Source organism: Mustela erminea, chromosome 1 (genome assembly GCF_009829155.1).
Source record: "Mustela erminea isolate mMusErm1 chromosome 1, mMusErm1.Pri, whole genome shotgun sequence".
In the NCBI taxonomy this organism is placed as follows: domain Eukaryota; kingdom Metazoa; phylum Chordata; class Mammalia; order Carnivora; family Mustelidae; genus Mustela; species Mustela erminea.
In genome coordinates, this window is record NC_045614.1 from 194,818,233 (window position 1) to 194,832,355 (window position 14,123).

Genomic DNA, 14,123 nt, shown 5'->3' on the forward strand with positions numbered 1-14,123 from the left:
TGTTCTCCCCAGAAGTGTTGGCAAAAAGCATTCCTTAATTCATTCTTTTAATCAAATTGGATGTGCCGGGGATTCCATTTTAGGCTTCCATGCTTTGTTGCTATAGAGATTGTATACCAAAATTGAGTTAGTAAAAAGTCCTTCTAATTTGCTAAACTATTTGTCAAACAGGGTTTACAGGTATTTATGTGGAAAATGTCAGATTGGGAAAATTCTAGAAGATGGCACCATGATAGTCATCATCTTTCTAACCGGAGAAATATCTCTTCCTCCTCTTTTTTTTTTTCTTTTTTTTCTCTCTGTCTTTGGCTTCAGTGTCTTTTTAAAACTTCTCCCTATTATAGAGCTTAAGGCATGGCACCATGCTGCTTTGTTTCTCCTTGGTCCCTACTATCATGTCACCCATGGATGACCTTTTGTATTAATGCTCAGAGAAAAGCACGAGAAAAATAAAGAGAATTTGGTCAAAATGAAATCACTTTATATTTAATCTGTTAATGGCTTTTATTCTTCCATCAATAGAAACAACTTGCCAAAAAATCACTAACATACATAGTATGGGAAAATGTATTCAGAATACATAATCACACCCTGTTATTCGTCTTTTACTGTGAAAGTATTTAATCAAGAGACTTGTAAAATCAGAGATTATGAAAATTAACATAACATTAATGTTTTGAAATTCCTTTGAGAGAAAAGCTACCTTTGAAGCTGAAATAAATAAAAAAAATCTTCTGTGTAAGTCAACTCCATCTCATTTAGAGAATGATAGACACATGTGCTTCATATTTTACATGTCAATGAACTTCAAAAAGCCATAAAACTTACCTAGGCCAAATAAAAGGTAATTAAAAGTGCAGAAAGACTGTCTGTAGAATGGATACATATAATACTCAGATACAAGCACATACATACTTAAAATATATTCATGCAAATACTTGAACCAAAAAGAATTTATTGCAGTTTGAAAAATAAAGTATACAATAATTTAGTGTAGAAGAGTTCAGTGGAAGTGACCTGGTAACTATACTATAAAGGGGAAGGATTTTTTTTCCTCCCGAGTGAGTGGGTAGTGCTGTCTTTTATGTCAGACTTGGTTCCAGTCTGTTTTCATGGTTTGTTTTACAAAGGTTTGTTTTGAGTTCTTTGTTTCCAACAGGTTGTGGATTATTTTCCAGACAAAGAATTCTTGGTTTAACTATTAGTCAATGTCTATAAACATTGCCAAAATCTCATTTCACTTTGTGGTCTAACATAGCCAATATTGACTGTCACTCTGGATAGCTTATGTAGGTTTTGGTTTGCTTGATCTGTTTCTGGTTTGCTTGATTTGTTTTGATCAATTTGTCCAGATACTTGCTAATTGTCATTTTTAAAAATATGTGTCATGTTGTCACAGGTGTATTAGGTCAGCAGCTTCTGGTTTCTCCTTGTCCTGTTTAGCACGCCCCTTCGTTCCTGTGGACAAGTGAAATAGAAGCCAAGAACATCTGGAAACAATCAGTAAACAACAGTTTGAAAATTTCTGCTTCATTTAGGCTCATATTTCAGGAAAGTATATTGATAGAAAAATTAAACTTACATTTTAACTTCCTCTGGAAAGTTTATCCACTTGACATCTCAAAAACCATTAACTTTTCCCACTTTACATTGTCTTGTCCTGATTGAGCAGTAATAATTCCTAGCACCCCTTCCTCCTCAAAACATATACTAGCTATATCCAGTCATAAGAATTTTCTTCTTAAAACATAGACTGTGGGATCTGGTCACTCTCCAATTCATAAACCTTCAGTTTTTCACTGGTGTCCTGAAACATTTCAGGCTCATTGGTTTCAGATTTAACATTGATCATGTGCTGGAATCCATCCAGTTTCCCCTCCATCTCACCTCTTGACCAGTTATGTAGTCCAGCCACTTCTTTCTCTTTTAGCTGAATGTGCTTTTTGTGTGCTTCCTTTCTTCCTCCTCCTTCTCCTTGTCCTCCTCTTTCCTCCTCTTCCTCCCTCAGTCTACCCCCTCCTTCTTCTACTTCTTTTTCTTGTTATTATTACTACATATAATTTTAATTTCTATTGGTAGATTATTCCACTTTCAGATGCCCCCTCTGTCATTGACGGTCTCCTCCATTACAAATTGCTATTTCCTTTGGACTTCTCTCACATTTTCATACACTTCTACCACAATTTTTAAAATTTTAATGTATAGATGATTGCACATCATTTTCTTCTGTTAGATTTTTAGTTTCTTGAGCACATGACCCACATCTTATCACCATTGTACCTCACAATGCCTAGCATGGTGGGATTAAGGAATAAAACATCAAAAAGGAAAAAGACAAAAATTAGTAAAGGAAAAAAAAAATGGAAGAATGCATGAAAGACCTAGGATCACCTTGTTACTAAAGAAAAAAAAAAACCTGAGTTTTGTGACCAAGACATCTCAAATTTAAAATTTAAAATTTATTAATTTTTCTGCTAAATGATAGAGCTATAAATGGTTATCAAGGGAAGCTATTAAAAAAAACACTTAGGAGACTTGTTTTGGTAACAGAAAACTAGGCTGAATGGATCGTGGTTTTGATACAAGATGTACATTTTAAAGTTACTGTGTATGCCATTATTAAATATAATTCATTAAATATTTTAATAATCTGTGTGTTTTATGGAATCTATATCTGGATTGCAGATATAGATCCATATCCATAATTATCTATCAGACTCTAGTTTGATAAAATACATGGAGAGACGGCACTCAGGGTTTGAGGCAATATACTTTTTTTTTAAAAGATTTATTTATTTTGAGACAGAGAGAGAGAGTGTGTAAGCATGGATGGGAGAGTCAGAGGGAGAGGGAGAGAGAGAATCCCAAGCAGACTGCAGACTGCTTGCTGAGTGTGGATACCGATTGGGGATCCATCTCATGACCATGAGATCCTGACCTGAGCTGAACCCAAGAGTCTGATCCTTAACCTACTGTGATACCCAGGTGACCCCAGACAATATACTGAAGTCTTGGACTCATGCCTCTAGTCTTGAATTAAATTTAGAGGGGCACTAAAGAAAGTGTTGTTTAGTCCTGGAAATGACTGCAGAAATACAGCTTCAAATTAAGGCTTCCAGTAGATTTTACCAAGAAGGGGTGGAAGTTGAGTACACAAGAACTGAGCTATCAGAAGCAGGAAAAATTGTTTACCTCTAATTTTTCTTAGAGTTTACAAAACATTTTTGATTGACTTATTCAGATGGAAAGTGGTTGAGTCATCACTTGTCCAGCTCTTATTTCTCAGGTCACCTCAAGCAAAGGTAGAATACTTAAAGTATGGATTATGATCAAGAGGTACAGCACTGGATGTCAGCCTCTGAATTGGGTACTAGGCTTATTGGTTGTTTCCTCTGTTGTACATGACTAACGTTTGTCTCTTAGGCTTCCCCTATCATCTTATATAGAGTCAGGGTAATTTCCTTGGTTGAGAGGAGAAAAGGGCCCCAAGTGGGGTGATTTCATGGTAGTTGGCTCCTTAGTAACTTCCCTGGGATGACCCCTGCCTGTGCTTCTATTGCTGCTGATTTCTATTTGCTCCACTTCCATTTTTGATGATACAAAAAATCCCAAAGAACACTTAACCCTCTATAGTGATGATTTATTTTTCTCTGAGCTTCTTTATGTGGTCAGCAAATAAATGTAGTTTATTTTGATTGTGAAAATTTTATTTCTCCAACTATTGAGGTATTTATGCCAAAGAATTGAACTAGGACACTATTCGTGTGGTGTACCTTTTTTTGAATCGTTTTTTCAATTGGTTGATTGGTTGATTGGTTGAATGGTTGGTTCAAAGGAGAATCATGTCTTTTTTCTCTTCCATACTTAAAAAAAAAAAAATCTTTGTCTTCCTGGCACACCCTATAATGTCCACTCCTTTGTGAGGATTTTTAATTCTAGCTTATTATTAATTTTTTTTTTTTTGTCCCAAGTTTCTCATCGCAGCTTCTTCCAAGGAGCCTGGATTTTCTTATGCAATTAGAGACCCTAGGACTTACCTCAAACCCTACGATTTGCTGAAGAGAATGAGACTTGTAGGTTCCACTGTGTTCTTCAAAATGCCTGCTACCCATTAACAATGTTATTGTGACTCATGAATGTACCTCTCCTTTCAACAGGAGATATATGGTTGGGATTTGGAGGAGGGAGGAGGACAAAGAAGTGCCAAAGTAGTGTACATTTTTTTCTGAAACTAGGATCTTGCTCCAAGCAATCCAATCTCTAACATCATTCTAGTGGTCCAGGGCCAATCAATCAATCAATCAATCAATCTTCAAATATTCAAAAAATATTTATGTACCTACCATAGATCCAACAATTGTTCTTTTTTTGAAGGGCAGAATCTTCGTGGGACCAGTGTCTATGTTGTTACTGGGCACATGTTGGATGCAACTAATGGGATCAAAGTAGATTTCATTTAGAATTTCTCACCATGCAGGGCATTTGTCTTAGATGGAAGAGGAAACCTTTATGTTATTCTTACTGTTGATTCCCATGCAGTTGCTTATGTCATTTCAGAACTTAGTGATTGTCATTGAATGCCTTTCAACTCTAGAAATCAAAGGACTTTTAGGAACAAAGTTTCTTTATACTCCAGAGTGAGTGACTTGGCAGGAACCATCAATGGTGTTTCTGTAACTGTCCAGAAAATAATATTTCAGTATTGTGAACACCTAGGGTTTCTACTTAAGTTGCTCCTTTTAATCCTGTCAATTTATTTTTTTTCTGTTAATTTATTCTTTTCCTCAACAAGATTAAAGCTGTTGCTTTTCCCAAGTCTTCTCGTTCATAGGTTGAAAGCATAAATAAGTTGTTTTAAATGTTGAAGTCTTAGGTGAGGTGATATTTTTATCATTTTTTAATTCTAAACATTCATTTGTGATTTAAGTTAAATGATAAAAAATTATTCACTCTATTGTACAAATTATAATTATAGAGCACTTACGTTAATGTATTAAATGGTAAATAGTCATTTGATATCTTGAATTTAGGAATTTATATTTTTCATCATAAGGAGGGACTAGAGTAGATATATGGAAGGACAGAAAATAAGAGAAAATTTTGAGGAAAAGAGGAGAAGGGATGTGCTAAGATTGCACTATGAATACCACTCAAAATGCCATCTATCTGCATAAAAATTTTACATGAAACAAATCTGTAAGCAGCTAACAGAACTAGTGACTCTTCAATTTAAATACTGAGTTAAGTTTTTATTAGGAAATATTGGCTAATATTACATTTTACTTTTAGAGGAAATTCTGTCTCTTTTTCCATTAGTAATGTATAAAAAATTTTATGATGAGAAGATTAAAGTTACCTGTTACATCATTATTTTCTGAGCAGTTTAGAATAAATGCACAAGTGGCTTTTCTTCCTTCCTTTCTAAATTCAGGAGATACAGTATGGTATTTTAAATAATGGTATACAATACCTAGGAGAGTTCTTTGAGGCATTAATATGATATTTTTTTAAAAGATTTTATTTATTTATTTGACAGACAGAGATCACAAGTAGGCAGAGAGGCAGGCAGAGAGAGAGGAGGAAGCAGACTCTCCGCAGAGCAGAGAGCCTGATGCGGGGCTGGATCCCAGGACCCTGAGATCATGTCCTGAGCCAAAGGCAGAGGTCTTAACCTACTGAGCCATCCAGGCGCCCCCATTAATACGATGTTGAATCTAGATTATGAATTTTGATGTCCTCAAGACAGATACAACCTTAGTCATTTAATATCTGGAAAATTGTTGGGCTACACTGTTTGGGCCTCAGATGGGAGCAAATTCTTTTCCACTTACCTCATATCTTCATGTGGAAGACTACTTCTTGCGTAACAATCCTGGCCTCTTGCCCGACTCAGTATTCATTGCAAATGAAGAGACAAGGTGAATTTCCTAATTGATAAGTGACATCTGGGTCTGTTTTCTCTTTTGGACCCTGAAGAGTAACCCTTTTTCCCTGCCCATATTGCTTTGGGTTATTGTGAGTGACCACCAGTCTTGGATAAGTACCTCTATCCAGCAGATGCAAAATTTTCTTTGGTGGACTTCCTGAAATATAAAGTGTATATTTGTGTATGGGTGGTGGTGGTGTGGGGGCAGGAGAAGTGGTAAGTCCTTTAACCACAGAACTAAAATCACATTTTTCAATCAGCTTATAATAATAAAGCCAATATTTTTATTTTTATGTCTTCCCTGTCTTATTTCTCAGTTTCAAAATCACGAGAAGAAGAAAGTAACTCTGTCGAACCTCAGTGTTTATTGTAATAAATTAACTCTGTGGAATGCTATTGAATACCATCTATTTAATAAATGATGCAGTAAATAATGTCTCTTTTAGATAGAAGTTTTTTTCTAGAATGTTGGTCTTCCCAGATTAAGACATGCTTACCCAATGGTATTATTTATACTTATCTAGAAGCTTAAGATCTCACTACTTGGTTTCTTTTAAGGATTCTGGTCCAAGAAATACATAGACTTATTACTAAATTGTTTTGTTAAGGTTAATATCTATCAAAAAATATGTCCTGGACAAAGCAACACTTAGGAATTAGCAACACTCTTCTCTTTATTTCTACCCTCGTCTTTCTCTTTTCTTCTTATCAACCTCTGCCATGGGAAGATCAAGTTAAGGGATGAGTGGGGAAATATATCCAGGGTAGATTCAGACAAAATCCAGATTTAATGCATATTATGAGAAATTGCAGTGGCCTAACTTCCTTTGCCCCATGAGATTCTCCCAGGAATGCTTTTTTTTTTTCTTTTCATTTCTCATTCTGATGGCCTTATTCTTTTCTAACAATCTCATACTGTATTGAATCTCCTTAAAGTTTTTGAAAAATTAGTAAGGGTTTGTAAAACAGAAACAATAGCAACAAACAAATGTGAAGAACTGAAATTATGTTAATAATAAATAATCTGATTAGTAGGGAATCAGGTGGGTTGCATGCTTCTCTGGTCCATAGAATTTTTAGTATACATATAATTTATTGAAGTAAATATATTAAAAAAAAACTTTTTATAAAGTTGGCTCTATGCCCAACATGGGGCTTCAACTCAACAACCCCAAAATCAAGAGTTTCATGTTTTACCTACTGAGCCAGTTAGGAGCCCCTTGAAGTAAAGATATCAGTATCTTCTACTTGGAAATGAAGTAAATAAATCCACTAGAAAATGAAGTAAATAAATTTAAAGTACTTTTTGATAAAGATATCTTTATGAAATTGGTTTTAAAATATTGATATGGGGATTATTTTCTACCATACAGTAGACATTAAAGATTATTTTGGAAAAAGATATATCAAAGAAGACAATTCCTTGCAAAGCAAAACATGTTTAATCACTAACAAAAGGCTCATTAATTAGTCAATAAATGAAGAAGAAGAATTATATCAGGAGAATATGGATTGCCAAATATCAGATGATTTTATAGAGGAGATACGTTATTGTTGAGGCAGTCAAAATATACTTTGAAGATATATAGAGGATCTGTTCTATTAATTATTTAAAATACTTATTTGAAATTACATTTAGAAAGATTAGTGACATTTTCTTCATATTAGTTCATATGAAATATATATTGATAGATTATAGATATGTTATTATTCTTAAAAAATTACACCCAAATCTGTTTTTTTTTTAAAAAAGAGGAGCAATAGTGTTACCAAAATAGAAGTATAAACTAAATGAAAATTTAGAAGAAATACATATACTCCAAATCTATGTTCCACACTGCACTTAGGGAAAAAAAAATCTGCTTTAAAATGACTTGCAAAATCTTACAATGGCTAATTCCTTGCCTGATTTCCTACATCATATCATGTTATAAAATCCATATGACGTTATAAAACCTTTTTCCTTCACATACCACATTTTGGGCACATTGCCCTCTTTTCAATTCTCCAAACCCACTCCATTTTCATGACCTCAAGTTCTTAAATCCTTAGGTTCCTTATGTGATATTCTTCCAAGAATGCTCCTCTTTTGTTATTTATTGGGAAACTCCATATCCTTCAAGGGCTAGTGTCATTTTAAGTGTTTTTTTTCTCAACAAGGCCTTCTTTGTCTGTGCTTACCTGGTCCCCTTTATCCAACATCCAAGAATCCATTATTCTTATGATAAACTGTGGTCAGTCATTAATAAATACAAGAGACACAGAGCCCTCAAAATCAATAGTCTTATAGTCCAAATAATGAACTCAACAAATATTTTGACTATTAAGATTCAGTACAGATTTTAAAATAATGTTGATTCATGAGTGATTCTCAAATTTTATGTAATAAGTTTTATTTTCATAGAAACCATGTTACATTTTATCATATAAAGTTTCTGTGAGTGATGGACTTTTATTAACTAGGCAAAACTATAAAACTGATGAATTAAAAGATAAAATTTTGCTGATTGTTTTTCAAGTTTCTATGTGTTTGCTTAGAAGTCTAGAAAAGGGGCAGGTAGATGATTGTTTCTTTTTATTTCAATCATAGTGATGTATTCTTCCAGGAATTTCAGAGCTAAATTTGAGGCCAACCATAATATCAGTACTCACCATTCATTCAACAAGTATTTATTGAGCCCTTTTATGTGCCAATGAGAAGCTGGCCAAATCTCTGAAAATCAATTCTCCCATTAATCAGTTCATCTACCCAATTTACTAGGTTCAATCAATTCACCAAGTTCAATAATTATTGATAATTGTTTCCTAGCAGCTTTTTAGCTACAGAATTGTCAGTGAACTCTCTATACTATAATTTTCTACATTAGAACTGGGCAAACTATCTACATTTGTTCAACTTTGCTGCTATGCCCTTGTCTTTTATTACTTCTTTTTGTTGGGTCCATAATCAAAGGAGCGAGACTGATACAAAGAGAAGGTCAACCAAAGCTTTATTTCATGCCAAGCATCGAGAATCAAACCAACTATTCGGGGCTGCCTCTTACAGAAAGATCAACCCCTCCCTGCCTTACAGACTACGTTTTATAGAGCAAAGGCCATGTGGTTGAGCCTGACCACACGCAGGTGGCCAATGAGATTGTAACACACAGAGAAAGCTGCACAGTCATGCTAGGTCACACACAGGTGGCCAATTGAATTACAGGTCATCCCATAGTAGCTATTTGAACTAGCCTATCACCTTGGTCAGAATTGGCATCCGAAAGGCAGGGCCCACACTCCTTGGTAGCTAGGGAGACAGTATGCGCGCCCCACTGATTGGATGTCTCCACCTGGCCCGACTCATCCCTGCATCTGGGCTCTGTTATCTCTACCTGACCTGACCCACCCTTGTATTTGGGCTCTGTTATCTGGGACTGGCAGACCATATTTTACTGGTTTCCTGGTTTTGCTGGTTCCCTTGGGGGGAAAGGAGCAGGGTCAGTTTAAGTTTTACTGTATAAACAACAAAATCACTGTTTAACCAGATGGAATTGCTCTGGGTAAATAGGTTCTTACACTTTTCTCTTTATATGTTATTTTTAAAATGTATTTTTTTCCTAATTTATTAAGATTATCTCAGAATTTATTCTCATCATTCACACTTTTAAGAAAGCAAATATAAACTTGAAATAATAAAGGTGTTCTTATTTGAGTCTTCTTTCATTTGAGTCATTGGTAAGCATATTAGTGGTTGTGTGACATCAGTCCTGACTTCTATGGAATGGTTCTTGGAAATGCTTTCCAGAAAGATTTAAATCATTGTCATATAAACATTATTGCCTTTTTTTTTAATTGCTTTGTGCAGCTACCTACAAATAGAGTAGGGGAAACAGTGTTCTTGAATTTGGAATTACAACCTCCAGAAAGCTTTAAAGGAGACTGTAGAAGAGGAAATTGGGGTAAATTAAGCATTTTCTATGTATTTTACATTTATTAAAGATTTCATTCACCTCTCACACTTGTCAGGGAGCTAGGATTTTCCTCAGTGAATAAATAAGGAAACTAAAGTTCGAGGAGATTAAAGAATTTGTTCACCTTCACTCCCCGCCTCGCTTAGTTCTTTGAACTTTGCCATTTTGCATCTGCCAGAAATAGTAAGAAAAGTTTTTCAAAAATAATACTCTGATTATTCAGTGCAGAAATAAATTGCTTTGAGATTTTATTTTAAGACATCATTGGCTGATTTTAATTTCTTAAGAAGATGGATTTCTTAAGAAGTTAAAAGGTATTAGGGAGAAAATTTTTTTCTTCACCATTTAAGATTCTTCTGGCTGATCTAAGAATTAAACTGACATGGAACAGATTGACAGGAGAAAAATGAAAGTGTAATAATATGTATACCTCCTGATACATGGAAGAAGACCCAGGAAAACTGAGTAACCCCCTGAATTGGCAATCACCATCACCTTAAATACTATCCCAGCTAACAACAAAAGAAAATGTTGGGACAGAGGGAGATCCCAGTTATGAGAGGTAATCAGAAAAAGCACAGTAAACAAGGGTGAATTTGTAATGCAGATTTAAGTCATTGCCTTCTCCATTAATCACAGCTCCTAGGGATTGGGTCATTCCCCTCTTTCTGGTATCTCCAGGAAGACACCCTTACAAATGGCAATTTCCCTTGTAAATGTAAATGTTTCCTAAAAAAAAAAAAAAAAAGTGTAACTTCTCAGTTTTCAGGGCTTCCCTTGTGTCTGTAGTTTCTTAAAGATAACCAGCTTAAAATAATCAGTGTGCCATAGTGGCATATCTTGGGGTTTGCAAAGTTTGCTCCCCTACAAAGGTAAGAGGTGAGAGGAAAACAGGATTTTGGGTTGGCAATGTATTTTTTTCTGTTGTTGGCATAACAAATTACTACCAACATAGTTTAAAACAACCTCATGTATCCTCTCACAGTTCTGGAGGTCAGAAGTTCTGGTTAGTTCAGCTATATTCTCTGCTTTGGGTCTCACAAGTCCAAAATCAAGATATCAGCCCTTGAAAAATGATATTATGTGATGCAATAGAGTATTAGCTAAAGCTACAATAGCAACCATATTGCAGTATAAATGTGTCAGATCACTATGTTGTACACAAACTTGCACAGTGCTATATGACAGTTGTATCTCAGTAATGGAAAAAAGATGTCAACTTCATGATTCCTAGATGGAAGCTTTGGGAAGGATTCACTTGCAGGCTCATTCATGTTGTTGGTGGAATTCAATGACTGTGGTGATTGGACCGATATTCCTGTTTTCTTAGTTGCTGTAAGCTGAGTGCTGCCCTTAGATGCAAAGAACCTCCTCTCCTCTCCTGGAATCCCCTCCCCTCCCCTCCCCTTCTCTCAGCTCCTTCTTTTCCCCTCCCCTGCCTTTCCTTCCCCTCCCCTCCCCTCCACTCCACTCCCCACCCCTTCCCTCTCCTCTCCTCTCTTCTCCTCTTTTCTTGTTTTTGCACATGGGCTCCTGCATCTCAGAGCCAGCAACACTGTATTGAATCCTTCTCACACTTTGATTTCCTTCACCTTCATCTCCCAGTTCAAAAAAATTCTCTGCTTTGAAGGGTTTACGAGATCAGAATGGGCCTACCCAGAAAACCCCTGATAATCTTCCTTAGTCATATCTGCAGTCCTATTTGCCATGTAACATAACCTATTCAAAGGTTCCAAGGACTGAGTCATGGAAATTTGGGGGTGGGGGAGGAACCATTCTGTCTACCACAAACAAGAGTACAAAAGGGAGAATATTTTCTTAATTTAGAAGTATATTTGAGGGAATTCTTGGAACATTTTTGTTAGATAAAATCTACTCTACACATAGGATTTCCAGTTTGATGATTGTTTTCCTGCTTAGTTGGAATTTGTGGGTAAATAAATATACAGATCTATAGTTAAGAGTCTTTCTATCTCCCATTTTTGGTGTAAGCTGATTTTACTTTGATTTTTTTGTTTCTAATTTATAACTTTGCAAGTATAATTAAGTATAAGTTTCACAAAAATATTTTCGCTTGTCCATTTGAAATACATTTTCCCTGATTACTACATATTTTTGGTTTATTGTAGCTTCATTTGGATTATTGCAGTGATTAACATTACAGCAGAGCACAGAGGATTGAAATTCCTAAGTATCACTTCTACAGATCTGAAAATTGAAGGAGCAGACTACTGGCAGTAATAGTTACAAATGGCAACTTGTATTTTGTTTGGAAAACAACTTCTTTCCTTGAGGAAGTATGTTTGTATTGGTTTTCATAGTGTTTGGTCTTTGAAGAGGTACTTGTGATTTTAGGGAACACTAACTTTATCTTCAAATTAAATGTAATTTAAATCTTTGATAGCATATTTTCTAAGCTCTTTAAATTAGAAATAACTTTACCCTTATGCCAAAGAATCCAAGTAGTTCAAGGTTAAACAGTGTGTCATGGTGATGTCAGGGATGCCTCAACTTTCCTCCTCCAAAAAAAGGTTTTATTCCATGGTTTCTTTTCCTACTTCAATAGAAAAATATTGACATAAATTAAAAGTGAACACTGACTTGCTCTTTTGGGAACTGCCCCTCCTTTTTTCCTGTACTGACATTAAAATCATTCATTTCATTTTGATTGGAGACAAAATCTGTTACATCAGTTTCCATCTACATTTTGCCTGAGAAAAAATGTGGAAGACAGCAGTTTTAATGTTGAAATGGATCCAATTTCTCCTAAGTATGTCCTCAGAGCATTTGGGGGTTTATTTTTAACTCTGACAGAATTAATTTAGAATAAGACATAAATGACCATTACTGTCCCTGTCTAATTTTCTGAAGAATGTGTGGTCACCTATGCTTTTGATTATGCAGTAGAAATGTGCGCTTTCAAGTAAACATAGAAAATTTTATTGCAGGGCACCATATTGTATCTGCTCAACTCCTGCTGAAGTCATTCAAGTTTGCCAACATTTTCATTTGACTAAGAATTTAAACGAAGTACTCTAACAAATCATTATGACATATATTAGGTTGTGGTTGGTGCTGAGAGGGTGAGGTGTGAAAAGGGGAAGCATGTTGTATTGTGTAAAATGGGGAGATTGCAGACCTGTGAGATTTGGGGGGCTTAAGTGGCACCTGGACATTATTTTTATGACCTGATCAGATAGAGCTAACACTTTAAACACTTCCGAGGAGCTCGATTTCCTCTTACCATATTCACTCTATGTAGATTACACACCCAGTGCTGTGTACATGTGACCATGTGTACACATGCCTGTATTGACAGTAAAGATTGGGACAAACCATGGTCTCTGTATTCCATTCCCCACTTTGAAAAGGATTAGAGAAAAGCTCTGGCCCCAAAGTAAGCTAGACCTGAATTTGAATCATGGCTTTCTCCTTTGTTAATAACTTTGTGACCTTCAGTGGTCTCATTGTCCATGTAAAATGAAGGCAATAATATTGAAGACTGAAAATGATTTCTTTAAAACACCCTGCACATTTTTAGTCTTATTGTAGGCAGTTGATAAATAGTAGTGATTATTATTGTTATTATTACAAAAACCCTCCTGTCACTATATTTAATTAATATATTTCATCTATGAGAAACACATATGAATAGAAACAAAGTCATTTTTTATTATCATTTAAAAATATTTAGAGCCCCACACTGCAGGTGGTTTCATGAACACAATAGGCTCTGAACATGTAGGTGCTGCCAGAAGGAACTTTCAGAGCTCAGCTCTATCTTTGTAGTTTATTAATCTGCTACCATGGAAACAGGTATTTAATCCTTCAAAACAAGAAAATGGCTTTCAACAACACACTGTTTCAAATAATTTGATGATGGTGGGAAGTACTTCTTTCTTTAAAAAAATATGATTTTTAAGTGACTAATCTCATTTTTGGCAATCTGATTTGAGTTTCCATGGAAACAGAAGTGACAGCTGAGACCCCTAAGCTCTTGTAACTAGTGGGGCTCAGGTTAAGGCTTGCAAATGTCAGTTGTCCCAAGGCACCTAGAAGAGCCAATAGAAATAAGAGTCAGCTGAGCTCCAGGGAGCAGAAAGGACCAATAAATCAAACATCTATAAAATTATATATACACAGTGCTACTCGTTTGAGAAAAGCGTGTGTGACAGGTATGTAGAGACTGACCCAGGGATGTAATGCATGGTGAGAGGTTATATCGTTCTGCTTCATTCCAAACACCC